General features: G+C 28.4%; 1 long non-coding RNA gene across 1 annotated transcript; it reads right to left on the bottom strand.

Annotated features, from left to right (window-relative positions):
• Positions 1-7,340: 7,340 nt before the first annotated feature.
• Positions 7,341-24,844, bottom strand: LOC147814869 (uncharacterized). The gene is made up of 2 exons (XR_015431314.1): positions 24,663-24,844; positions 7,341-10,877 (listed from the first exon to the last, which is right to left on the bottom strand). It is a non-coding gene; the product is annotated as an uncharacterized LOC147814869 (long non-coding RNA).
• Positions 24,845-27,085: the final 2,241 nt, after the last annotated feature.

Genomic DNA, 27,085 nt, shown 5'->3' with positions numbered 1-27,085 from the left:
GAGGTTGCAACGCAATAAAATGTAGTTTCCATCTCCAGCATGTTTTTCAACGTAATCCTTTACAATACCAGCAGCCTGGAAGACCGCATTATCCTCACTGCAGAAGTACTTCTCACTGAATCATCTGCATAACAGAAGATCAACAACGATGTAACTCGTAACGATATAATGGCGTGATATATCATTCAAACTACCATGCAGACAAAATAATAGAACCTAATGCATTGTTGTTTGTAATGAACTTGTCAATATCAGCAAGCCTACTTGGTGAAACCAAGCGAATTTTAAGGCAGAGGATGCGTCTCTTTTTTTCAGTGGCTCCATCTACGGTCAAGAATACGACTTAGACCAAGAATGCGACCGCACACACCTCACAGCCAGTTTTATAGGACGGGCCCATTCATACATCCACAGATCTTAATTTTGACCTCTACCAGAGAGCGATCTATTTCTAATTCAGTACCCCCAGAGGTATAGTTTGTTATAGAAACATGGAGGACTTTGTGGACTGACAAATTTAACGTCACAATTTACTACACGGGGAGTCTTCGATCGGCGGGGATCGAACCCACGCACATGGGCCTAACGCCTTACCAATCAGACTATCCAGGCCCTCACCTAAAGCGTATCACTACACTAGTTCTTCAGAAGCAACATGCGACGCACTAACTTATTTCATATTCATATTCATGAAATTATAGGATGTTCATTACGTGGTCTAGTGTACTCACTAGTGACCCACGGAAAAAGGGTCTCGTAAGAGTGGGCACTACAGAGGAACCATTTCTGGGCAGAATACGAAGTTCCAATCAGCAAATCTATAGATTGAGATTTTTAGACAAAATGAGACTGACAAACCTGTTGTCGCCAACTTTTTAATTTAGGCTTTCTAACCTACACTATTTTAGTTCAGTGATTATTTTAATTAAGTATCTAAATTTATAAAACAAAGACGAAAGTTTGTAAATAAATTGCAAAATAGTTGGCAGTAAATGGGAATTGTAATCCGATATTAATATGAATTGCAGAGCGTTGTTTAAACATTGTTTTACATCAGGTAAAATGCTCGAGTAAATTATGATTAACAATAATGTAACAGGATTGAATAATGCCTACACAATTATTAAAATTGTTACAAAAAAATAATCTTACTTATTTCTCAGAAACTATTAAAGGAAATGATTGCAAAATAGAATATTAAGTTATTCAGTGGATAAACTTTTTACTTTAACACACGTAAGATATCCTGTAAACAATGAATTTACATGAGATTAATAAACTACAATATAAAATAATTACGTAACATTTACGTTCTTTTTTAATTAATGTATTTATATTTTATTTATTAAAGTTGAATACATTAAACCACATTTATTTATATAATATTAAAAAATATCTATTATCTCTCTCTCTCTCTCTCTCTCTCTCTCTCTCTATATATATATATATATATATATATATATATATATATATATATATATATATATATATATATATATATATATATATACATATACATATATATATATATATATATATATATATATATATATATATATATATATATATATATATATATATATATATATATATATATATATATATATATATATATATATATATATATATATATATATATATATATATATATATACATCAAAAACCACTCAATTTAAAATCTGGTTATTACATGGATACAAAATATTTCGATTTATCTGTGTAAAATATCAGCGAGTTCATGGCATTCTCATAGCTGTTTAGTTTCTGTTACTAAAAAGCACTGATTCGATTTCAACTTCTGATTCGTATTCAACTTTAGGAAAAGAAAAATTATCTTTTCACAAGATAAAATTTGAATTCCTGATATTTACTCAATGTAATGCAGTATAATATGTGTACAGTTAAATAAAATTGTATAAATTATTTATGCATTGAGTAAGCAGATTAAAAATTTATCATATGAAAAAAAGAAATTTCCCCATTGTCTGCATAAAATAAATACGACGATTTCATATTATTCCGTTACTATTTACTTTTCATTTCGGAAAAAGGGCTCTCTAAGTTTGAATTTTAGGAAAAGAAAAATTATGTTGATCCAAAATTGTTAAAGAATATTTATATTAAGCTGATAATATAGAATTAAATATGTTCGGTTCATTCATTTCGGTTTAGAAAAATGCCACAATTTTTATTTTCAAAATGGAGACATTTTTCATCAATCTAATTTCAAACAGCTCATTTCAAAGATAAATTAATATTAAATATTTTAAGTATTCATAATAAGTATAAATCATAAGCATAGTATATAACTAATAATAAATTAAATATTTTAGCATTAAAAGTTCTTAAATATCAAAGAGATTAATTCTGGGAACAGAGAAAAAAAGTTTTCTTTTATCCGAATAAATGCTTTATACTGTCGCTTTTTAATTAATGAATTATTAATCTATTCAGAAAAGATTATAAATTGTTAATTTATTTCAATTGTTTGCAATATTTCAATTATTTTCCTAAGTAATTCATACATTGTGTCTGATAACATTCATTATAAATGCCTGACATTTTTTAATGTAATATAATAATATACCATCATAAAAATGAATTTTCACTCTGGTTGCTTTATCATACATTGAACATTTATCAATATCTAAATATTTTTCCTCCAGATCTTTCTTTAAACTAAGAAAAAAAACTATAATAATTCTCTTTCTTTCACAGTTCAAAGAAAATACTGGTCGAAAGTATTTTTAAGCATAGCCAAATGCTCATTTATAAATCATATAATTATTTTATATTATAAACTATTGGAACAGAGTACAATTATTTTTATTCTTATTAATCTATCTGTATAAATAAAGTAGGATGCTTTATGTACATGTATGTACCTTATACAAATCCACAATTCTGAAGTAATCCTCGCCAAATTCAGTGTACTCTGCACGAAAAGTAAAAAATAAATAAATAATTATAAGAACTGAATTCAAAAAAATTACCTTGAAAGAATGAAAATAGAAGAAGAAATTACCTTGAATTTCACATCGTACATATATATATAAAGGATATTGTAAGTCTTGTATAAAATAACGGTACAGGCAATTTTTTTTTTTTTTTTTTGTGCATAAAATGGAAGAAGATAGTCCCAAATGCAAATTTTTCGTATTTTTGAGAATTTTTGATTTGTCTTACAACTTAATGTAAGACAAAGCGGAAAAGAATGATCGACATTCAGTAAGCTGGTTGTTTCAATGAGTGCGACGTCTGAACGAAGTCATTTAAACGAATCAGAAGCTTGAAGAGAGGTTGATTAGATTGGTGCCAAACACAAGCCGGAGTAGCAGAAGCCATTGGAATTTCACAAAGTGTGACTTCCAGGATCTGGAACGGTTTTTTGGAGACTGGAAATGCAGGTTGGTGTCCAGGACAAGGGAGTAGATGTGCAACAATGCCCCACGAAAACCGTTATTTAACGTTAATGACTCGAAGACACCGAAATATGAATGCCACTCTTCTTCAATAACATCCTCGCTCGGCTATTGGCACCACAGTTTCGACACAAGCTTTCCGAAACCGTCTTCACGCAATCGGTCTCTATGCTCACCGAGCAATGGCGTGTGTCATGTTAACAGCAAGGCACCGTCGAGTCCGCATGGAGTGGGCAACAAAGCATGGGAATTGGAGGAGAAATGAATGGCGCAAGACGAGTCCCCCTCTGGTCAATTGGTTTTTCTGTTCATCCTGATAATAGGCGTATTTTCATCTTGAAGGAACGTTGCTCTAAAAACAATCCCGCTTTCGTACACGAAAGTGTAAAATTTGGCGGTGGAGGAGTGATGGTCTATTGCTGGCATCTCCATTGATGGACGCATCGATCTCTATATCATTCGAAATGGAGCTCTGACCGGAGTTGAAATAATGGAAACTCGTACGATCCTATTTAGAAACAATACTAAGGAACAGTTTTCTCAGCCGGCCGAAGACTCCCCGTGTAGTAAATGGTGACTGATACACGTTAAATCTGTCGAATCGCAAAAATCCTCCATGTTTCCATAACAAACCAATACCTCTGGGGATACTGATCCAGGAGTTTCCTTGTCTTCTGGATTGGTTCAAAATTACACAGAGTTGAAGATTAGTTGTCGTAAATCCAAATTGGGTCGGCTGTTCAACGACGGACATAAAATAAAAATAAGGAACAGTTTGGGCCGGGATAGCCTGGTTGGTAGGGGACTGGGCCCATGTGCAAGAGTTCGTGGGTTCGATCCCAGGCCGACCGAAGACTCCCCGTGTAGTAAATGGTGACTGATGCACGTTAAATCTGTCGAATCGCAAAGTCCTTTATGTTCCCATAACAAATCAATACTTCTGGGGGTAGTACTGATCCAGGAGTTTCCTTGTCTTCTGGATTGGTTCAAAATTACACGGAGCTAAATATTAGACCCGAAATTGGATCGGCTGTTCAACGACGGATATAAGGAACAGTTTGGTGATAAAATCTGTCTCGTAACTGTATTGCAATATAATATAAAATGTAGCATAGCTATGAAATTACACGAATGTTCTCCAAAAAATTTTCTTAAATTAGTTACTTAAAGGTAAATAAATAGTTGAAATTATAACGTATGAATCCGATTCTTTACGTCAATTATGAGAGGGAGCTCCCAACGACATATTCAATATAAATTAATAGGTAAATAAAAAATAAATAAATACGTAATAAATGTGTAGGTAACTAATAATAAAAGCTCCCGATTGCTTAATTTCTATTTCAGATATGGTTACGTCAAATTTGAGTGTTGACGTCATCGATAAAGGGTGAAAGAAGTACTTTTATTACTTCAAATATTCAAAAAGATGCTGTTAGCTTCTTTATTTTATCTTAAAAGACATTAGATAAGGTGAGAGGAGTTAATCAAGCATTTTGTATGCAAGGTAAATAATTGGAAATGACCCTGAAAAGTCTCCAACTTTCTTCTTCGGCCAAAATCGACTTCCGGTGGCCTTCAAACTTAACCTCATTGGATAATTCTTAGGTGCACTTATAAAACCAGCCTGCCATAGCGACACCTACTTCCCCACCCCTACACCTGACTTGCATACTGCCTTGTGATGCCTTTTGGATTATTCTTAATAGGATTCGAATAATTTTTGAAAAGTTATTCCTATGCTTTTAGCGCATTATCTACTGGAGACATTAAAATTTGATTGCATCAGTCTGCTTCTTGTATGCAGAAATAGTCATTACGCATTTTAATATTGATTATCAGCTGCTTAAATTAAAATATTCAACGCAAGGAACGACTACTGATTTGCAAAAGTGTTTTAATAGCTCCTGAAAACATGAGAATTACATAATAATTTAATGTTCCATAGTAACTTCCACTTGGCGTCATGGATACGCTTATGCAAATGTACTCGACTTTAGAAGATTTAGAAATTAAAATCCTTCTTCGAAATGTTATTCAATTCTGAAATGTCTTCGGCATTCTTAAATCCAATTTCTTTAGCAATTTTTTTTTTTTGAACAAAAAGTCAGCAAGACAAAAAAGATTTGTTGGAAGAATGATTAATGATTTTTTCCACTACCTCTTAAGCCTAAAAATTGGCAAAAAGAAACAAGGATTCAGAACATTGAAAACATTAAGAACGAATTAAAAATACGGGATCCCAATCCAGCCAACAACAACTGTTTATCATAATTCTTTCGAGAAATTGCCTGTTACGTCTACTAGTGTTTATATTAATCATATAATTCTATGAGAGGAAAAGTATTGTACAAATGTTATATAAAATTGCAGAATATAGTCCAAGTTAATAATGATTTATAATTGATAAATATAGTGAACTCTCTATTTTTCGCGTAATTTTCTTAATATTCTAAAATATAATGCCTTATAAAATATTAAATGTCCTAGTGTTATCATTTATTACAATTAAAAAAATAATGAATGATGTACAAGAACGAAAAAAATGAATGATATTTATAGTGCGATACCAAATTAATGTTGAAATTAACTTTTGTTCTGCAAATATAATTTGCATGGAATACGATTACTTTTTTATTTATTAGTGAAAATATTAAGAAAAAATATCATTCGCTAAATAAATAAGTAAATAAATAAATATTAAAACCTAAATAGTTAAGCACTATATTCTCATTTCTTCATTCAACACCAAACATTCTATCGAATGTCCAATTCCAATCAATGTCAGTTAAGTCAAGAACAACACATAGCAAATACATTAACAAGCTTTGTGTCATCTAAGAAGTATTCCACCCCCCCCCCCAATCAATTACTTAATAGCATTGCATTCTATTCAATGACGTAATCCTATGAAGTATCCTATAAGCGGATTCGTGCAAGATGTCTTCCCCGCTGAGACCATCGCATGACGCAATTGCATATAAACACCTTTTCAGGAAAACCGCAAACATACACGAAGGTTGATTCGACTGAGAGTTCGAATTCAAACAAAAGTCGGACAGACAAAAGGCTCACAACCGCTACACCTGACTGAATCTTCGAAACAATGGGTGGTGGGTATATTAGCCTCCCCTTTTATCTTCTGTAAATGGCTTCTCAGTTTCCAAAAGAACGAACTGAAGCAATTTCTCTGGAAGAGAAACACTCAGAAGAAAAGAGCCATTAAATATCGCCAAACAGAATCTACAATTATTTTGGCGTGTCCAAGACATTGTCTTAGGGTCGCTTTTTCGGGGGGGGGGGGGGTACAGTTTTTATATTTTGATAAATTGTCGAAACGAATCAAAGCCGTAAATTCTGAACGGAATTTAATTGTTTTCATGCAGTTATTCTGATTTATGACAAAATTAGGAAATTTTGCTTTCGACAGTAGCCACTTTTCCGAAAATTTGAACGGCTAAAAAAAAAAACTGTTGATAGTAATAATGTAGGACATTTGTCTTGAAGCATTTATTAAAATATGGTACATAATTACAATGTTCATTTCAAAAATAGTGAAAAATCATAAAAAACAAGAGTGAAGCAAAAGTAATTTTAATAAAATATTAATATTAACTATTTCATTAATATTATTTTATGAATTTAATTAATATTAATCAAAATTTAAGTATAAATAATATTAATTTAATAAAATATTCACAATACTACTATATTTATTAAAAAAAATAACAACAATAATAACATGTACATGGGGTGCATTTTCTACGAAAAAGTAGCGATTAGCAGACGATTTTTTAATCATCTTTTGTTACTTTTCCTAGACAAGTAAACATTTTAATTAAACATAAACACATAGAGAGATTAATTTGCTTTTAAATTTTTGCACCTTACCCTTTTGGTTAGAATTAAAACTAAAAGTTTTTTTTTTTTTTTTTTTTTTAATATCAAAGCGGAGGAGTAATGTTTATGTTTGTTAGTTTGGTAGCATTGTGCACGTTAAAAAAAAGTGACCAACTGACTGATTAAAAATCCATTAGACATTATCCTTTGTTTTCTAATTTTTGATAAGTTTTGAAAGTTGAAGTGTTTAATACAAGAGTTCATATTTAGTGATACAATCCTGCATAAGCCTCGAAATTGTTAACTAAAAACTGAATATTTCTTCTTCATGAAACAAATCCTAATTTTGAAACAAATATTTCATTTCATAAAACAAGTACGAGCTCAGTGGAAACTATATTAACTACACACAATAAAATTGAGTTGTTGAAATACTCAGAATTGTCTGCCTGATATAGGATGCGTTTTTGTCTACAGGTTTGCAAATCTCGAAATGGAATTGTCAAAACTTTAGAATTTATTTATGTAATGAATAAATATTAAATATTCATGAATTTAATTGGATAAGAGTACTGTTTTTCAGTTCCAGAACAATCTATCTTTTTATAAAAATTTTAAAAAAATTTAATAAATCTACAATAATTTTGCCCCCTGGGATCGAAGCTTAAAACAATACCAGAAAATTTGGTTAAGTAGAAATATGCATCTTAGAAAAACAGTAAACTCATAAATGAAGTAATTTTTAATTAAAAATCCGAGAATTTAACTGAATTAATTTTAGTTTTTACGCAAAATTATAAATTTCAATTTTCAGTATTTTTTGCAGATTGTGGGATATATTTATAGTGTATTTCTTCACAGTTATAAAACTAAATCAATTAGATTTATATAATTAGTTATTAATGTGCCATGAAACAGTCGAATAGTTTATTTTTGAATCGAATTTCTTACCTTTCTTATAATTTTTCATAGTAAATAAAAACTCCGACTAACAAGGATAAATTTATTAATGTATTTATATCGACAATCACTTCGAAGGATTAAAAATAGCAAAAATGAAATCTATTTTAAGCTGCAAAATTTTTACCAAATGTTGTCCAACAAACTGAACGCTAGGTCTCAGAGAGTTATAAAACTAAGCAAGCTTTGTGGAACAATTAGCATATTTTTGATAAATGTGATGGTACAGGTAATAAATCGTAAACATCTTATAGAACATCTTTATCGATACTGCTATTTCTGACAGCAAGTTCTGTCAAATTTAAGGCAGGTTACATGTTATCATTGAATAAAAAATGGTCATTTTCTTGGTCATTTGTCCATCAGTATATTTGTAAATACATACCCGGGACATAAAAACCCAAACGATTTTAGGTAACTTAAGTTCCAATACATAGATGTAGGGAAACGTCAAGCGTTGAAGTTTCCTCATTAAAAGTGCCAAAAGGAAAACGTCATAACACAGAAAATATTGGATATGGATGAGTGATATAGTGGAAACAAAACAGTATTAGTGACCATTCTAGATGAGAAAGTTGTAGTGTAGCGTCATTTGGACAAAGCGCATTGTGGCCATTAGCATACAATAATTTGAAGGAAATAATTTAAAAACATGTACGGTTTCTTAAAAAACAAGTAAATAAATTTAATGCAGAAAAATAACTTAAAATAAATAACCCCATTTTGTTTGAGCAGACGATCGGTCAATTTTTCAGCAGACAATCGATTTCAAGCGATTTAAATTTATATCATTCTTTGCTGGTAGAGATTCCAATCAACTAAAACAGGGTGGAGGTGGAAAAAAATAAAAAAAATAAAAAATAGAATCGTTGCTAACAGTTTTTTATTCAGCTATCTATGACCTAACAAGGTGTGACAACCTTTTGTGTCAAGATTAAGAGCCGGAACTTGACGCTTCTTTTGGTCACACCTTAAGACTATCATTTTTCTTTTTTTTCTTCTTCAAAACCACGGGTATAGTTAGACAGAACCAGCCATGGATGGCTGCAGACGATTTAATGGATTACTTTCCGACAGAAATGGAAGTTAAACATTGTCGTCTTCTTCGAATTTAAACAGGGAGAAGGTTGGCAAGCCAAGTGGAACAGAACCCCCGTTCGGTAGAAGTTGGCCCGTTGGAGCAGAAACATTTAATGAAGTTTTGTCGCCAATAGATAACATAATAATAAAAAGAAGCATATAAAAGGTCTATTGTTTTTTTCTTTCGTTTTTATTGTAGAGGTCGTTATTCCGTAAATTGCCCACCTTGACCTTTGTTAGGTGGGGGTGTTGTTCAACATTTAGAACGCGGAAAGAATGTTATCTTGATTGAATGACGTTCATCATGTAACATCCACCCAGCGTGAATGTTTAACAAAGTAAAAAAGAAAGAAAAGAAAAAGAAACTATTTAGTAGTTATATCGCAACTACTTCGATTGTTTTATTTTCGAAACGAGATCTATCTAAATTTATTTTAGGTCGCATTCGTTGGTGGACATTATTTACTTGGATATTCTGCTAATAGAATAATGAAAGAATTTATCATTAATAAAATGTAGAATCTGGCCTTAATTACGATACCCCTTCCAAAATACAGATATTTGTTTGCACTTTTTATATTGCTTTCCCATTAAAAGCTACATAACTTTTAGAATATCAGTTGCAAAACTAGTCTTATGAGAAACCTTAAAAGAAGATTAATATTTAAAGTAGAAGGAGGGGGAAATGAATTGTTTAGATACGAAAACGTTTGAAGAAGCGCGTGAAAATTGTGGAAAAATTCTAGTTAAAGGTAATTGTTACAAGATAAATCTAGAATCGATGTACAAAAACTTGTTGCTACCAAAAATAACGTAATTTAAAGAATGCATAAGTTTACTTTTAAAGCAGCTTAATTTAAACTTTGCGAAGTCATTTAGGGATCAAACGAAAACCTGGTGCTAAGTTTAAAAGATACTCGCTAAAATATGCATTTGAAACGAAAATATTAAAAGTGCAAATAAAAAAAAATTTAAGAAATATAGGTAAAATGAAAGCCAAAAGATGAGCGTAAAAATAAAATTTCAACACCGGTAAAAAAAAGAAAGCATAATAATCATAAAGCATAAAGAAAGCATTATAATAATAAATAACTATAAAAATAACAAATAAATGATAAAATCGTTAGGTAAAAAATTGTATGTGTATTTTTTTTAACCTTTTTTAAAAATATCACTTCCTCCAAAACGCGTTATAAGTTTAAAATTATTTTAAAGGAATAGTTTGTTGGTTGTGCAAAATTTAAATGTTAATTTTAACATATTTTTTTTAAAAACAAAACTGGGACCGTAGATTTTAACATATAATAAAATTGTCAAATTAAACCGCAGATCGTTCTTTTTGTTTTAACTCTTTTGCGGATTGTCCTATTTCATAAATTATTATTATTTTTTAATTGTTACAAAAAAACATACAAGATACCTAATGCATCTTAGAATTAAATACCTGGAAATTTATTTTATAAGGATCTCCTCAGTTTTCATTTTCTGCTGGTTCAATTTTCAATTTCAAGTATCCTCAACGAATGGAATGCTGAATTGACAGGTAAATATAGCTAGTATCCAAGAGTTTCAAACCTGCAATTGGAAAACAAAAATTATGTAAAAATCATTTTTTTAATGAAATTGCATGATTTTAATTACTAATGTGTAACAAACATAATCAGCTTTAAAATAAGAACTTTAGCCCCATGCTATTTGTTTAATCATTAAACAGATTAACAATGTTCAGTTAAACCGAATACTAGAATTCTACTAACATTAAGATGAAACAAGCATGTACCTATTGCAAATAATAGGATAGAACAAGTATTCGGATATTGCAATTAATAAAATAGAACAAGTATTCGGATATTACAAATATTAAGGATAGAACGAGTATTTGAATATTACAAATATTACGATCGAACGAGTTTTCGGATATTACAAATATTGAGGATAGAACGAGTATTTAAATATTACAGATATTAGGATAAAACGAGTATTCGGATATTACAAATATTAAAAAAAAATTGAGTATTTGGCATTACAAACTGAGTAAAACAAGGATATTACAAGTACTCGAATGAAACATGATATAACATATATTCGGGAGGAATTTTTTTTTTCTCAATAAGTTGAGTAATGCTTAACAAGAGATTAGTTTAATCACTTGATAATACAAAAGAATAATTTGTTTCAAACAGAGTTGTGACATTAAACCTGTACCTGTCTAGTAACTTCAGCAAATTCTTACAATCGTGTTTGCGTTAAGCCTAAACAGCGTCTTACTATTGAATAACAGAGAAAGGTAAGTTTGTTTTTCAGGATAAAAGACAGTAAGGTCCAATTTGAATTATTTTCTGTATTAACAGTTAAATGCTTGAAATGCCACTAAATACCACAAATTTCAATCTGTTTGCTACTTTATAATTTTAAGAATTATCAATTATAAGTTTTTCTGAATTAGCAATATTTGTACTTCCTTAAGCCCAAGATAAGCTTCCTTAAGCTCCACAATGGAAGCTTCATTTCTCCATAAGAGAATAGTAGAATATGCGCCTTTAAGACCTAAACATATTATATAAGGAAATGAGCTTATACTGATTACCAGATAAAAAAAATAACATTTTAAAATATCTTTTTAATTAATGTTTATTGTTGGGAACATATGTGTCAGTTAATGGCTACTTATGAACATTGAGTTAATAAGCAAACCATTACAAATATTTTCTTTCATTTATTTAAAGAATGGCACAGATTTTAGTTTTTCTTATCCTTATTTATGAAAATAAAGGTCTCGCACAAAAAATAATTTAAATGCATAATTTTACGTTAACAATTAGTAAAATTTGTCGAAATAAAAAGTTGAAGGTTTTGTTTCTTTCAGAAAATTTCTTACACAAAAATTTCGAATCAAACTACGATGAAAAGTACAGGCACTCAAGATGCCGGTATTTTTTACCCTAAAATCATTTTTACCGTACAATTTGACGAAACAAAAAAGAAAAATCTGATGTTTTAATTCTTACTGTGAAATTTATTGTAAAATCACTTTAATTAAGTAAATATTAATGTAAAAATTTCGGTAATAATGGATTCTGCGGACGATGCACCCAGGATACTTTTTACCGTAAATCAATCCAGAAATTTTTACAGTGCAAGAAAAATATAAGTTCCCTCATTTATGAATGTTGCATTTGTAAACTTTAAAAGCACATAACTCAGTTAAAAACAAAAATTAGAGGACCTCTAATATTTTCTGAGAAAATAACTCTTAATGTCCCTGAAACTTACTCCAATTTTTAGAAACTTCTAGTTCAAAATTTAAATTTTTTTTAAAAAAAAACGCACGTCCGTAACATCTAGTTTTTAATTTTTCAGAAAAAAAGGTTAAACTTATGAAAGTTACTAAATAATTGTAATGATTACTAAAAAGTGTAAATGGCTCCAAGACTTATTTTAATAAAAAAAAAGTTATAACTGCTTGAGTTTTTTTTTCTTTTAGCATTGCATATGCTGTTGCAAAAGCGACATTCGTAAATGGTTGAATTATGTGACAGCAGACATTTATCATACATATTTTTTTTTCAAGCAACGCTATTGCATGTAGTTCAGTTTAACAAAATAAGAACTTTAGAAATGATTGATAATATTGCTTTATGATGTCAAAGTTATCTCATTTAAGCTACTCGACATTCCAAAAAAAATGGCCGCCAGGAACGAAATTTGGAATTTTTACCGCCGTATCTGTTTGTTGCCACCCCACACGAGCACTAATCTGCAAATAGATGGGTCGTCCAACAGCCACGTATTCCGACAGGAATTATTATCTCGTTTGCTCCTGAAGAGCAAGACGCCGTCGTGACCCCATGAAAGTTCATTTTTGTGAAGTCCCCTTCTCGGAGGAAAAAAAATAAATCTATGAAATAATAAAATAAGACTAGTGAGTACAGAGGGAAAGTTAGCCAACACGTGCTCTTGAATTGCACTGTCTAGCTACCCTCGGGGCAGGTGAGATGTTATCGAGTACCCCCTCTTCCCCCCAACCGGTACCTGAATGAAAGACAAACAGGTATGTGGTTAGAGCAACATTCCTAAGTACTGGCCCGGACCTCACCCTTTTCACATCGTCTGCAATCAGAGAAGACTCCCACGGTTTTCGGTTAGCTTCGAATCTCGCGGTGTCAAGAACAAGTTTAGCTGGAACGAAATAAGAACGAATTTACACTGTGTTATGTATATTTGTCCAACCACCCTCTTGATAGAGTCTGACATGCGTGGGCGAGCAACTTGTTCTTTTTAGAATGAAATGATAGTGAGGAGTTTAGTTGTACGAGTGAAAACCAAATGATGCGATCATGTGAGAAATCGTCTGCGTCTGTACACATTGACACAGAAGAGTGCATTCGATTGTAAAATACGAAAGTAAAAGATCTACAAATTTTAATTAAAAGACGTAGGGGGAAAAAGTTAGTATAAAATTTATGATACTATGAATAACATGAAGTCCATATTGGAACTTACATAATTTGTTATTTTAAAACTTAGCTAATTATTTACCGAAATATCGCTCGTTAAAGCAAAATTTAAAAACAAAACAATAAGGAAATAAATAAATTTCAGCTGTGCAAACAAGTTTAATATATGGAATAGAAATCATAAACTGCAGTGAATAAAGCATCGAGATTTTAAAAAAATTTCACAATGCCACATAATTAATTTTAAATTGCTAATTAGAATATATATATATTCTAATAGGAAACTGCCCACTGCCTGGCAAAAGCAGTTATATTTTGACAAAATTGCAGATGGAATCTCTCTAGATACTTTGTTTACTAAGGCAAATTGCAACTCAAGCAGTAAATTGATGCCACAAGATTTTAGTTCAATGAGCAAAATAAAAAACGGAACATCTTCTTGAAAACTTTTGATATAATGATTGGATCAAATTGGATAGATGCATAACATAATTGGTTCATGGAGGGGGAATTCACGTAAACTAATTGATTAAGCAGCGAAATTTTAAGTTACGAAATAAAGTACGGAAACGTACTTTTTCTGAAGAAACGAACTTGCTTTTTCTCGATAGATTTGGATTTTAGCCTTAAAAATATGGGAAGTAGTCATCAGAAAATATGTTTCGCAGGAGGTGATAGAAAATTCGTACCCCTATGCATTATTTCTTGATCTTTTCGCCATATCTATGGAACTATCTGTGTTTGATTTCCCAGCTTAAATATCGTCTGCTCAAATTAACGTATTTAAGTTCATTCCCATAAATCATTCAGATGGCATTTGATCGTTTGATAAATATGATCGGATAATCACGTGACAATAAGATCTAAAATACAAGGTGTTTCCCTTTCTATTGCCTACTGTAAATTAGGATTGAATGCCAAGAAAAAGAACATGTATCGAAAATCTTTTTATCCATCTCAATATAGTTAGTACATCGTATATAGCAAATAATATACCCTGTGTACTAATGAAAATTATAATCCTAGCAGATGTCGTTACGCAACTTCTGGCCATCAAACTTGAGTATCAAGGGAATTATTGAACTTTCGAGAAACTTTTTACCCACTTGGAATATGTTTTTTAGTTCCTTTCATGTATCTTATACAGCTAACTCATGATAAGAAGATCTGACAGTTATACATAAAAATATATTTTCAACTATATATATTCAAATATTATATCAAGCGAGAGGAGGACGCAGTTATAAATCACAAGTCATTTGTCCAATGTGTAACATCCGTCAAAGTAAGCGTCAAATCGAAATTGGCCTGTTCAGATCACGTCAGCAGGTCACCAATGTGGGGAAAGAACTTTCGACTATGACACCTTCGCCTATCAAAAGATACCTCAAGATTAAATCGAGTTAGCCTGTCTTACATACTATGTAGTGAATTGATGTTTAATAATCGTAGTGATAATTACGCCACAAAGACAAATAATACCTAATCTAGGATAAATTTTTTTTCTTTCTTCAAGAATAATTCTAGTTATAGTTAAAAGCAATAATATCGTCTTAGTAATAAAAAAAAATACCAAGTACAGCTGGCAACAGCTCAAAATAAAAAAATTTAAAAAAAACTGCATATGAAGTGAGAATTGATCTTTTAAACCTTAAATTTTTTTTTAATCATCTACTCACAATTCTTGAACATTATTAATAGATTATCAAAAAGCTATCCTTCCTTCAATGAAAAGTATTCTGTTTTTTAAATAACATTCTTAAATATTAAAACATCTTTTTTAGCTTTTTACGGAATTCTGCCGAATCAGTCAATTTTTCATTCTTTTCAGAAACAACAAAACAAAATTTTAAAGGGAAAAAAATAGCCGGAATAATAACGCCGAACAAGTCATTCAACAAAAAAGAAATTTTTGCTATTTAAAAAAAGTCGTTTGAAAATCATCATTTTCCCCCTATAATGATTTTAACCGCAGAATAATATTTAAAAAAAAAAAAAGCAATCAAGGAACAAATTTCAGGTATTATTTTCAGTGATTTCGTATTTAGATAAATTTTTAATTAAAAACTTTCGGAAACTTGGACACACATTTTAGTTTTTCTTGTCTGTATTCTTTCCATTTGATTATTCATGCAGAACGCAAACATTAGAAATCATTTCAGCTTGTATTTTATTTTTAAAAACATTGAAAAGGGTGGTACTGTAATTTTGAAGTTAATTTTATTATTTAACTTTTTATTTAACCGCTATTTAAACAACAAAAGCTATTCTTTTTAAATGATATATATAGAAACTTTAAAAACAAACTTTCAAAATGATAAAATAAAGCAAAATAAGATCTCTTGGATTACAAACAATAGGATTTATAAATCTTTCAATCTTTAATTCAGAAATTACAAATTAGAAAAAAGGCAGAATTATTCGATACATATTTCATTCAAATTAGCAATTTCATAATAAAAAATAGTAATGTGTATAGTTTAGTAATGATTAGCCAACAAAATTATAGTACTTATATGATTTTTTTTATACACTTAATTAATAAACATTTTATATTTAAATATAAATTTCGCATTTGTTCTTAAAACACATCTTAGTATATCAATAAAAGATTTCATATACACTATCCGATACTAATTTTATTATTTAATGTATTTTTTTTATCAATTCATTTCCTTCCAATAATAATTATAAGGCTTCACGAAAATTTTTGCGGAACAAAATTTAATCAAGAATAAGTGATTCTTTTTTGAGATCGATAGCCGAATTGCGCATACATTTCGAATTCTAATCAAGGTAATTATTTTTCCGTGTACATTTTTTCCTTTACTTTCTGACCAACATTTTCTAATTAGTGTACAAATAATGAAACAACTCAAAGCCTGCTTGTTTCAGTTATAAATTTGTGTTATGAGATTAGCAATACATTTTTAATTAAGCCAAGAATAAATAAATGATATTTTATGCAGCAGCGGTTCCCAAAAGGTGTTCCGAGGAACTCTAGATTTCCGAAGAAGGATCACAAGGGTTCCGAGAGTACGGATTTTTATAACCAGTAATAATTATATTTACATTAAACCAACGATCCGTAATTTTTTTTTGAAAAATTGTCGGTTATTTATATGAAATTATATATGTAAAATACCAATAAAAAAAAAAAGTAGCAAATTTTTTTTATCAGTAACAATAATTGAATAAAGTCTGAAAATGATGTGCATTTATAAAAAATTCTAAAAGTATTTTGCATCTAGCGTTTCAATTCGAAATAAACCAACTAAATTCAAGAATGAAGATTTACGTTTTTCTGATAATAATTCTCAAAATTTTTTATTAATGTTTTTTATTTAATAATAAATTAGCTTATTTAATAGCGTATTTAGTATAGTAGCGTCAGCAAGCGTATGCTTACACAAAGAATAAATTTATAATTTAAAATATTTCATTCTTAGCATTAAATATTTTCGTAATATTTAGCAGTCTTTTTTTTTCTTTTTTGGTCTATAATGGTTAATATATCTATCTATAGCTATATATATATATATATATATATATATATATATATATATATATATATATATATATATATATATATATATATATATATATATATATATATATATATATATATATATATATATATATATATATATATATATATATATATATATATATATATATATATATACAGAGACCTCTGTATCTTATGATAAGCACTGAGTATACGATAATATCGCACCAATTATCGATAATTACAATTGAGAGATAATTACCAACAACGATATGTGTAACGTAAGTGTGCTAATTTCGCTGTCATTTTTTTTGATTAAATAATTTAATATTTTAAGGGGAAAAAAATTGGGAAGAAATTTTTTTTAAGGGATTCTGGGAATAAAGAACAATTTGAGAAAATTTTGAGGAACAAAAGCTTTTTTTTCTATAGTTGGATAGCAATAATATTGTCCAAAGTAAATTGAGTGTAAATGAATAAAATTTGAAAAATATCGCGATAAATCGATATTTATACATTTAAAACAATTATACAATTTTGAAATCCCAGTTCTAGAAATGACTTTCTCTTTCTAGTTTAAGAAATGAAACGGATATTAAAAAAATGATGCAAATTTTTAGTTATACAGAAAAGTATCCTTATTTCTAAATTTTCAAAAGTGTTCTGTCATCTAGTTCTAATAAGATTGATACCAGATATTAGAACTTTTCTCAGAAATGTTTTCTGAAAGATATAAAACACTAAAAATTTATCGACTGAGGTTGTTATCCCAAAAAATAACGCCTTTTCACTCTCTCTTTCAGAAAAGGTTCAGTAAACCCGTATAGATTCACCAAGGAATGCCGGATAGATAAATGATATTTTTTTTTTATTTTCTGAAGATAAATGAAACCGATACTCTCTACAATCATTACCATACAATAAGAATCGCGGGAGAAAAAAAAGAATTTTTATGTATAATATATAACTTTTCATGAGTTGATGCGTTTATAAGAAGCCTTTATTCCCACAATCTACTTCAATTGACCTCGTCTGCTACAGCTAGTTTTATTAACCCTAATTCAAACATTGCTCATATTTATTTTTATCAAAAAAAAAAAGAAAAAACAATGAAATTGTTTACAAATTTAAAGTTGCGTTCACATTTCATAGTAGGTATCTCTATGTATCCAGTTCTAAAAAAATACGATTCCAAAAGTGAAAAGTTTATGATTGCAAGGAAATCTACTAGTTTATTACACCGTTAGAAATTTCTCGGAAAAAATGGTTAAATAACAATTTATTGAATGGTTATTTTACCATATTTAATCAAAACAGTAAAATAACCATAAATAATATGGTTATTTGACTGTTTATTAATTGTGTATTACCGTTTATTAACTGCTTTCACCTAATACGGTTAAACAACCAGAATTTTATCGCACCAACTAGAACCACCTAATGAAACTATTTAGTTCTTTGCAAATGCGTACATATCATAGCCGAACGAGCTTATCTGTCAATCTTATGTCCAGTAGATCTATCATTTCCAGTGTCCCACACTTTCCAATGCCCATTACCTTACGAAAAGCCGAGCTCCTATGTCTAATTAAAAAATAAATATATATATATATTTTTACGTTTTTGAAAAAAGTTAGTTGTAAATGGTTAAAAAAACAGCATAGTTTTGTATTCATGGTTTTATAACCATACTTTTTGCAAATTTTATAAATAAGAAATAGAAAATGTTATGTCAGAAAAACATAAAAGTTAGATTTTAAAAAAAAAGGTTAAAATCAATTTATGAACTAAGTCTTATGCGTTTTAATTTTTTCAATTTGGCCATGTCATAGGCCACTGTAGAGATACAAATTTAACAAGTCTTGCAAAGTGATTAAATTTATTTATAGCTCTAAAAATATTTAATATTTCTGAGAGTTTTAAACGAAATTAAAACGATTTAGCAAATTATTTATAAACAAAAAAAGAAGATAAATGACTAATAACTAAAATAATCGTAACAGTAATATCATTCATACCACTGTATTTGGGCAAGGTTTATGTTTTTTATGGAGCGTTTAATCATATATCTAAAATAATTTTTAAAAAAAAATAAGTAACTCTCCGTTTCTAAGTTTACTTTAAAAATGAAATTGCTTTCAAAAGAAAAAAAAAAATTATGCACTGCATATATAAATTATATTAAATGTACAAAAGAGAAATTTAAAACAAATCCAAATGTAGAAAGCAATTCTAGTAAAATTACAGTACTGCATAATAATGACAATTCTGTTTTTTATTATTTTTGTTTTAAATTTTATTTCATTTGAAAAAAAATATATATAGTATTTAAACCATTTATTTGGTAATTTTTCTGTTCATATAGTAAAGGTTTTACGGAAATTTTGGTTTCCAAAATTGAGAATTTTTATTGCCACGCATTGCAAAATTAAAAGTTAATTTAACCGAATAAACGGTTCTTATGCTTTGCAGTAAAGTATCATGATGAAATTACCGAATTCTTCCACATTTACCAAATTTTATTACATATTATAAAATCATATTTCATTTTTATTTTTCCAAAATCATTACTAATGTGCGTCGGTAATAATTACAGAGCTTTTTAGTATTCCTATAGAGTCAGAAACATGATAAATTTTGCCATATTTTAGTAGTTTTTATAGTATTTTTTTCTTCTGAGTGCAATAAAAACTCTTATTCTTTTTTGTTATTTATAGATTATCAACAGCCTTTAAATTAACATTTTCATAAAATTTCTTCTTAAATGATGTAGTTAAAACTAATGCTGTAAAAAATTGTTTATTTGCAAAATTTTCTAATGAGAACACATTTTTTTCCGATAAATATTATTGTTTTTATTTTTAAATTTGGCGCAATATTTAAAAATAAAATATCAATTAATAATGAGAAAATAATCCTTAGAAAATGTGACTCCTTAAAATCATTTGAAAAAAAAAAGTGTTGTTTGCCGCTTGGAAAAATTTTTTGATCAGAAAATGACATTAGAAAGCTTTTTTTGGTATATGAATTAAATATCAATTGCTAAATATCCTTAACGTAAACTTAAAAATAAATATCAAATAATAATAAGAAAATAATCCTTAAAAAATGTGAGTTTTTAAGATCATCAGGAGAAAAAAAAAGCATTTTTTCTTGCTGTTAAATATATTTTCATCAAAATTAGACAAAAAAAATAAAAAACTCTGCTTGAATTATTTTATTAGAATTGTTTTCCCTCAAAGTTTTAATGTAATTAAAATGCAATTTCTGCATTCGCATTTTCTAAAAGAAATTTAGAAAATACAAGTATTTTTTATTAAATATTTTTTATAGATGTAGTTTGAATTTGTTTAACACTGAAATTCTAATGTCATCATATATTTATTATTGAAATTGTAAATAAAAAGTTTCTATGCATCTATCTTTTCTTTTAACTTTATAAGAAAACTACCTTAAAATTCATAGTTTAGGCGTTCACGTAAGCAACTATGGAGAGGTATGTAGTTTTTAATATGCCCATTTTCACGCACAAGAGGGAGTTGAGCACGAGCAATGCTTACGTAAAAAATCTAAAGTAAACTGAAGAAATAGTTACTGAATATGAAGGGAAGAAAAACATAATTAAAATAAAATCTTATATACGAGCTTGTACATAATCTTACAAATTTTATGTACTATGTAAGATGATATATATAGCAATTTTCTTACTTGTAACAGACAGGACGGTAGTCTATAGTATGCTTACGTCATATTTGAACGATTCCTCATAATTATTACGACAATAATCGCAGTTATGAGAAAGACATGAAACCGAAAATGAGTTTCAGTTAATTAAAATGTAGGTTTTAAAAAATCCATTGAATTTTGCGAAAATTTGTTACAATTCAGAAAGAAAGCAATTTACAATGTAAATATTTTGTTCACATTTATTACATTAATACAAATGCTCATAATTATAAGCAATTTTTTTAAAATTTGTTACATCAAGATTATTCCAAATCCAAAATAACTCATTAAATAAAGAATAAATTTGATCATTGTTTTTCTATCAAGTTGTCTTTGTTATTAATTCTAAGAATTTCATTCATCAACAACTGCTACGCCGAATAAAAATTTGCCCTGATTATTTTATCTTCTCAGAGAATTCAGACAATATTTCTGAGAATTTCATCGCAAAAGTGGTTTAGTTAGATTTTAGGGTTGGTAATAAAATAATAATAATACTTTAAAAAAAAAAAGGAAACTAAAGTAAATAAAGTCCACATTGTGCGGCTTAAAAAAATAAATAAATAAAAATGATTTTCTGAAATCTTTCAACCGAAAAAAAGGTTTCATTATTTCTATACATTTAAAACAAAAATACAGTTGTTTGTGATTCCTGAATAATGGCATTAAAACTATTCTATTTATTATTCAAAACGAAAAGAATAGCGGAAAAAAAGCATCTTCTTTATTCTTAAATTGTTTTCTTTTATTTTTTATCAAATTATGCACTTCTTTCAAGTTGGCGAAATCGCTAATATTCAAAGGATGCTATGTGTTAATAGTGTTCTTTAGAATTTTTTTATTTCTTTCTTTTTATCTTGAATTACTTTTACGAAATAAAATAAATTTAATTACGTTTTATTATATTTACTACAACGCTACTTAGATTTGATTCACATTTGAAAATTTCGTTAAAACTGTTCAAAATCTGCAATCAAACTAGTTTTTGGTCTCCTTTTTGCTTAGTTTTACAAAGCAAACGAACAGCAATAATAAATGAAATCTTTTTCTGGTGGTTTTGTTTATAATATGAAGTATACTAACTTTAGAAATAACTAGATTTCAAAAGTTATTTAGCAAAACGGTTTTTCTTTTTACTAAAGTATACTAACTTTAAAAATATGACTTCAAAAGTTATTTTAAAAAGCATTTTTTTCTCACTAATTAGTATAACTTATCAACTTACGTACCTTCAAAGAATAAGATTTTCTATTGTTACAAAAGATAAGTTTTCTTAAACAGATTACAGATGCATATTGACTGAATTTATTGCAATTCGAAAACACATAAAAACAAGTGTTTTTTAGACGCAAAAGTCAATTTCCTCATTCCCGGAGAAAAAAAAAATTTCTTGTAAAATTAACGTACTGAAGGGCTATGGCATTTCTGGTAAAATAAATAAATAAATCATTAGGTAATATTTCGTTCACATGGTAACTATTTAACGGAAATTCTAGTCTTTTAATCCATAGCTCTTATTATCACATATTTAGTAAAAAATACAAAAAAGAAAAGTAAATTTAACCGAATAAATGGTTTTTATGTTATGCTCTGAGCGATTATTACAAAATTATCAAATTTTACCACCTTTATGCAATTTTATCACACATTATGAAACAATATTTTATTGTTAATTTTACCAAAATAATTGCCAAAGCACTTTGGTAATAATTACCGAGTTTTTTTATGTTCCTATAGAACTAGAAACACGGTAAATTTTACCCCATTCTGAAAGCTCTGACCATAAATTTTTTTTCTGAAAATTGTGTAAATTTTACATCACTGCGTAAATTACCTAACTACAATTTAGCCCATTAATGTCAAATCACATTTTTTTTTTTTTTTAAGAATACTTTGTGCAATATTAAGTCTTGCGAAATCAATTGGGAAGTTGTCTAAAAAAATATTCTGTAAGTTATAGCTTTATTTTAAAAGTCTTATAAAATATTTGAAATTGTTACAGATATTCATTTAAAAAAATAATTATTGAACAATATCTTCTAAAGTGTTCAATTAATTTGGAATAACTTCACTTCGTTTGCTTTTAATGTTATTCTGACTTTCAATTATGGGAAAAAATTAACTCATTGAAATCGAAATTGTACACCTGAACAGTAAAAGATTGATAATTAATATGAATATTGTAATTTCCAGGAATTGTAAAAAACAAGTCGATGATTAAATATTGATTTTCTTTTTCTTTGTAACAGTTCAAAAAAAATATTTACCAAATAAATATAAAGTAAAATGGACTAATAAAAAACATGTGTATTAAAACTTTTGTTTAAAACACCAATTTTTTCTTTGATCTATCTACAAAATGTGCAAACGATAGTTTCAGTTGAAACACAAATTTATAAACTTGAATATTTAGTTTTACCAGAAAAAGATGATTTATCTATAGCTCAAATTAAGGTTAAAGCAGCTTTAAAAAATAAATCCTCTGTTATACATTTTATTTTTTAATATCTTAGAAATAAAGATAAACGATTAAAAAATACTATAAAATTGAAAGCTGTAGCAATTGCTAAAATGTTATCACATGTGTTAAATTATGTATTTAATTAATTTTTTTAATTGAACATATTTATATATAGTCTACATATTTATAATAGTCTATAATACTTCAGGAACAAATTCAAGATTCTCTTTTAATTAATATTGTCCTTATAGAAAATATATTAATTGCGTACTTTAATATTTCAATGAACAGGTGTGCAGTGCAATACTGTATGGGAATAAAACTAATAAGAAATCAACTGACTAGTCAAAAAAATTATTAAATTAAACTGTATAGAAAATTTATTAATTACATAGTTTTGTATTTACTAAGCAATAGATCGGAATAAAGATATTGCTTAACTAAGTTACTTTTTGACAAGTGTGCAGCCAAAAAAGAGGTTTTTATTAATCTTAACGTTACACAAAACGTATTAATTAAGTAGTTTAATATTTCATTTAACAGCTATACAACACTGTGTCGAAATGAACTAATACCAAAGTAAGTGACAATTCTAAAAGTATACAGCGGGAGAAAAATTTATTAATTTGGCACTTATCTTAAATACATTAATTACATCGTTATATATTTCGCTAAACTATGCAACGATAATCGTTATAAAAGTAATTCACAATTAAGTAGTTTTGAGAAGCATGCTGCCTGAAAAAAAAAATTTTTTTTTAAATAATTTTAAGTGTAAAGAAAGCGCATTAATTTTGTGCTTTTATATTTTACAAGTGGGTAAAACTGAGTCGGAATGAAACTAATTTCAAACCAAATGATTATTAGAAAAGTATGCAGTGGATTTTACTATTTACTAATAATATTCCAACTTTTTATAATTATTAGCATTATTTATAAAAGAATGTTACGCTTTTATGAAAGAAATTATCTAACACTACTTCCCAACACAGGGGCGTAATTCTAAGTTGAAATGAAACTAAATTTTCCATATTTAATTGAAAGACACAATTGACAAATACCTAAAACGATATTCTTTCTAATAATACAATGCTTATGGAAAACGAAATTACAACACTAAATTGAAGTAGAAGTAAATTTTTCTGACGTTAATTAATCGAAAGTAAGCAAATATAAAAAACTTGCGATTAAAGAAAACAAAAGCTTACCTCTGCATTATAAATAAATAAAAAATATATAGATATAATCTCAGTGTCTTGCATCAAATGGAATATTCGAACTTTTGGCTAGTGCATAAGCAATCCTTACCTTGCTAGTGGCTCGTGATTTTTCTCGTCTGATTCTATGGAGACACACTGCGACTGCGCGTAGGTGAGCTCTACAGGTGACTACGGCTTACCTACCAGAAAAGTTGGCTAAGAGCCCTGCCTACCTTCATTCCTCAACCATCTATACCTGTCTGAGTTGAAGTGGGAGGGGTGGCAATCCTAAAGGGGGTTGGAATGAAGAATGCATATTCCAAGAGATCAATTAAGTAAGGGTCCGGTCTAGGATAAGAAAAGAGAGAATAATAAGGGGATGTTCATATATAACGTTAGTCGTCTATTCAGGGGGAGGGCTATGGAACCGTTAGAAACAAAAAATTTTTTTTTCTATTAACGAATTAATTTCCTTTTTTATTTCTTTCAATGATGATTATGATGCGAAATGATGATTTTAACACAGATGGATGTAGTATTGGCATACAAGTTAGAAGAAAGCAACCATACAAGTGGTGGTCGAAGTGGTGGTCATGGCCGGACAAAAGGCCCCGGTACAAAATGCTAAAATGCAATTTTCATGTTTTTTTCTTCTTTTTTTAAAAGTATATCTGTATATTTTTTTGATTTATCTGTATATTTTTTTCCGGATTGTAGTTAAACCTTTGATTCTCGGAATATCTATTTTGATTAAGCATACAAATATTAATATCCATTTGTTTTATTAGCGTTAAATTCTTTTAGAATTTAAACATATTCTACTAGTTCATGCATTTATTTATTTTATTCGTGAAGAAAGTCGTTGTATTTTTTTTTAAAAAAAAGAAAGAAAAATTGAATAATATTTCACTTTTTAAAAGGAATTTTAATCGGGCCCTCAGTGGTCCTGAAGGATTGAAGAAATTGATCTTATCTCCTTCTCATTTGAGTACGATTTTGATGGATATATTTGATACAGCAAAGGCACGCCATGAAATTTTTCCAATTATTTTTAACATAATGACATAACATAGGAATATTCTTAAAAAATACATCAACCATATTTAAAATTTTAATTGATTATCGATCTGTTATACTTAAAAACAAATTTGTGACTGCAAGAATTTGTAACCATTACAGCTGTTTCATGTATGTTTATGTACCTACACATGCCTATTAAAACCATTGTACATCTGATTATTAATAACAATCTTCAATAAATATTGAAAAGTTAAATATCTTGTGAATAATTAGATATCTATATCTTTAAAAATGAAAATGCGAAGTGAATATTGCAAGTTATTAATTCATACTGTATGGATACTTACATTAAATATACATGCTCATGCACTTAAATATCGGAATTCATACTATGTTTAACTTTTCCTACATTATGTATTAATACTTTCTTTCATTGTTCAGAATAATTTCTTAAACTGCAAATTATGTACAATATTTTAATTATAAATTTAAAAAGCTGATTAATTAATTTCTGAGTAATTCACACAATACCCATAATTTTGTAATACATATGTCATGCTCTACTAAATTAAAATCTTATCTGTGTATGCCATTTTCTACTTAATTTAGTAATTTTAATGCTCGTTTTTCAAATGATCCAAAATTATATTGGTGTTAACTCAAAAAAAAAGTAAAAGATACTTATTTTTTGAATATGCAGCTGATTTTATTTAGTGTCGATTTTCAGACATTATTATTTATTTCATTTAGTTATAAATACCACTCCTTAAAAATTTGTGAGCTAAGTTTACAATATAAATTACAAAATAATAATAATAAAAAAGGCAATTTATGTGTTCTACAGCGAACATTTAATCCTTACATTTGAACGTAACTTACAGATGAAATTTTATAGTTTTTGCTTGCATATTAAATGCATTATTTATTTAAAATTGAATTCAAGTTTCATTTTCTTGCATTTAAAAGGAAAGATCATCAATTATAAATCATTATTGAATTATTTATACATAATTCTTAATGAAACTTTTTAAAAAAATTTTACTTGAAAAAAAGTGATTTCTTAACGATAATTCAATAGCTAGATTGAATATGCATTCATCAAAAGATATTCCGATATCGTTTGCTCGTCTTCCATTTATGTTAATAATAACGCCATAAATGTATAGTCCCTCAAATAGCAGGTCCTTGGCATCTAAAAAGGTAAAACCGCGGGAGATTTCTTCGTGACTTCTTGTTCTATTCCTCCTTTTTTTCCCCTGCCCTACACCAGCGTTGAAGAGTCACTTACAGTTTGGAATAATTTTCTTAGCCTTTTTTGGGGATAATATTCGAATAAGAACAATACGTTAGCATTTTGCTGTCAAGAGAGTGTTTTTGTACAGTTATGTTCGATTCCGGGTACGAAATTGGAG

This window comes from Parasteatoda tepidariorum, chromosome 2 (genome assembly GCF_982258835.1).
Source record: "Parasteatoda tepidariorum strain Cologne lab strain chromosome 2, Ptep-v5.0, whole genome shotgun sequence".
Lineage (NCBI taxonomy): Eukaryota > Metazoa > Arthropoda > Arachnida > Araneae > Theridiidae > Parasteatoda > Parasteatoda tepidariorum.
Note: the sequence above shows the minus strand (reverse complement) of the source record. Positions and strands in the feature narration are given on the sequence as shown.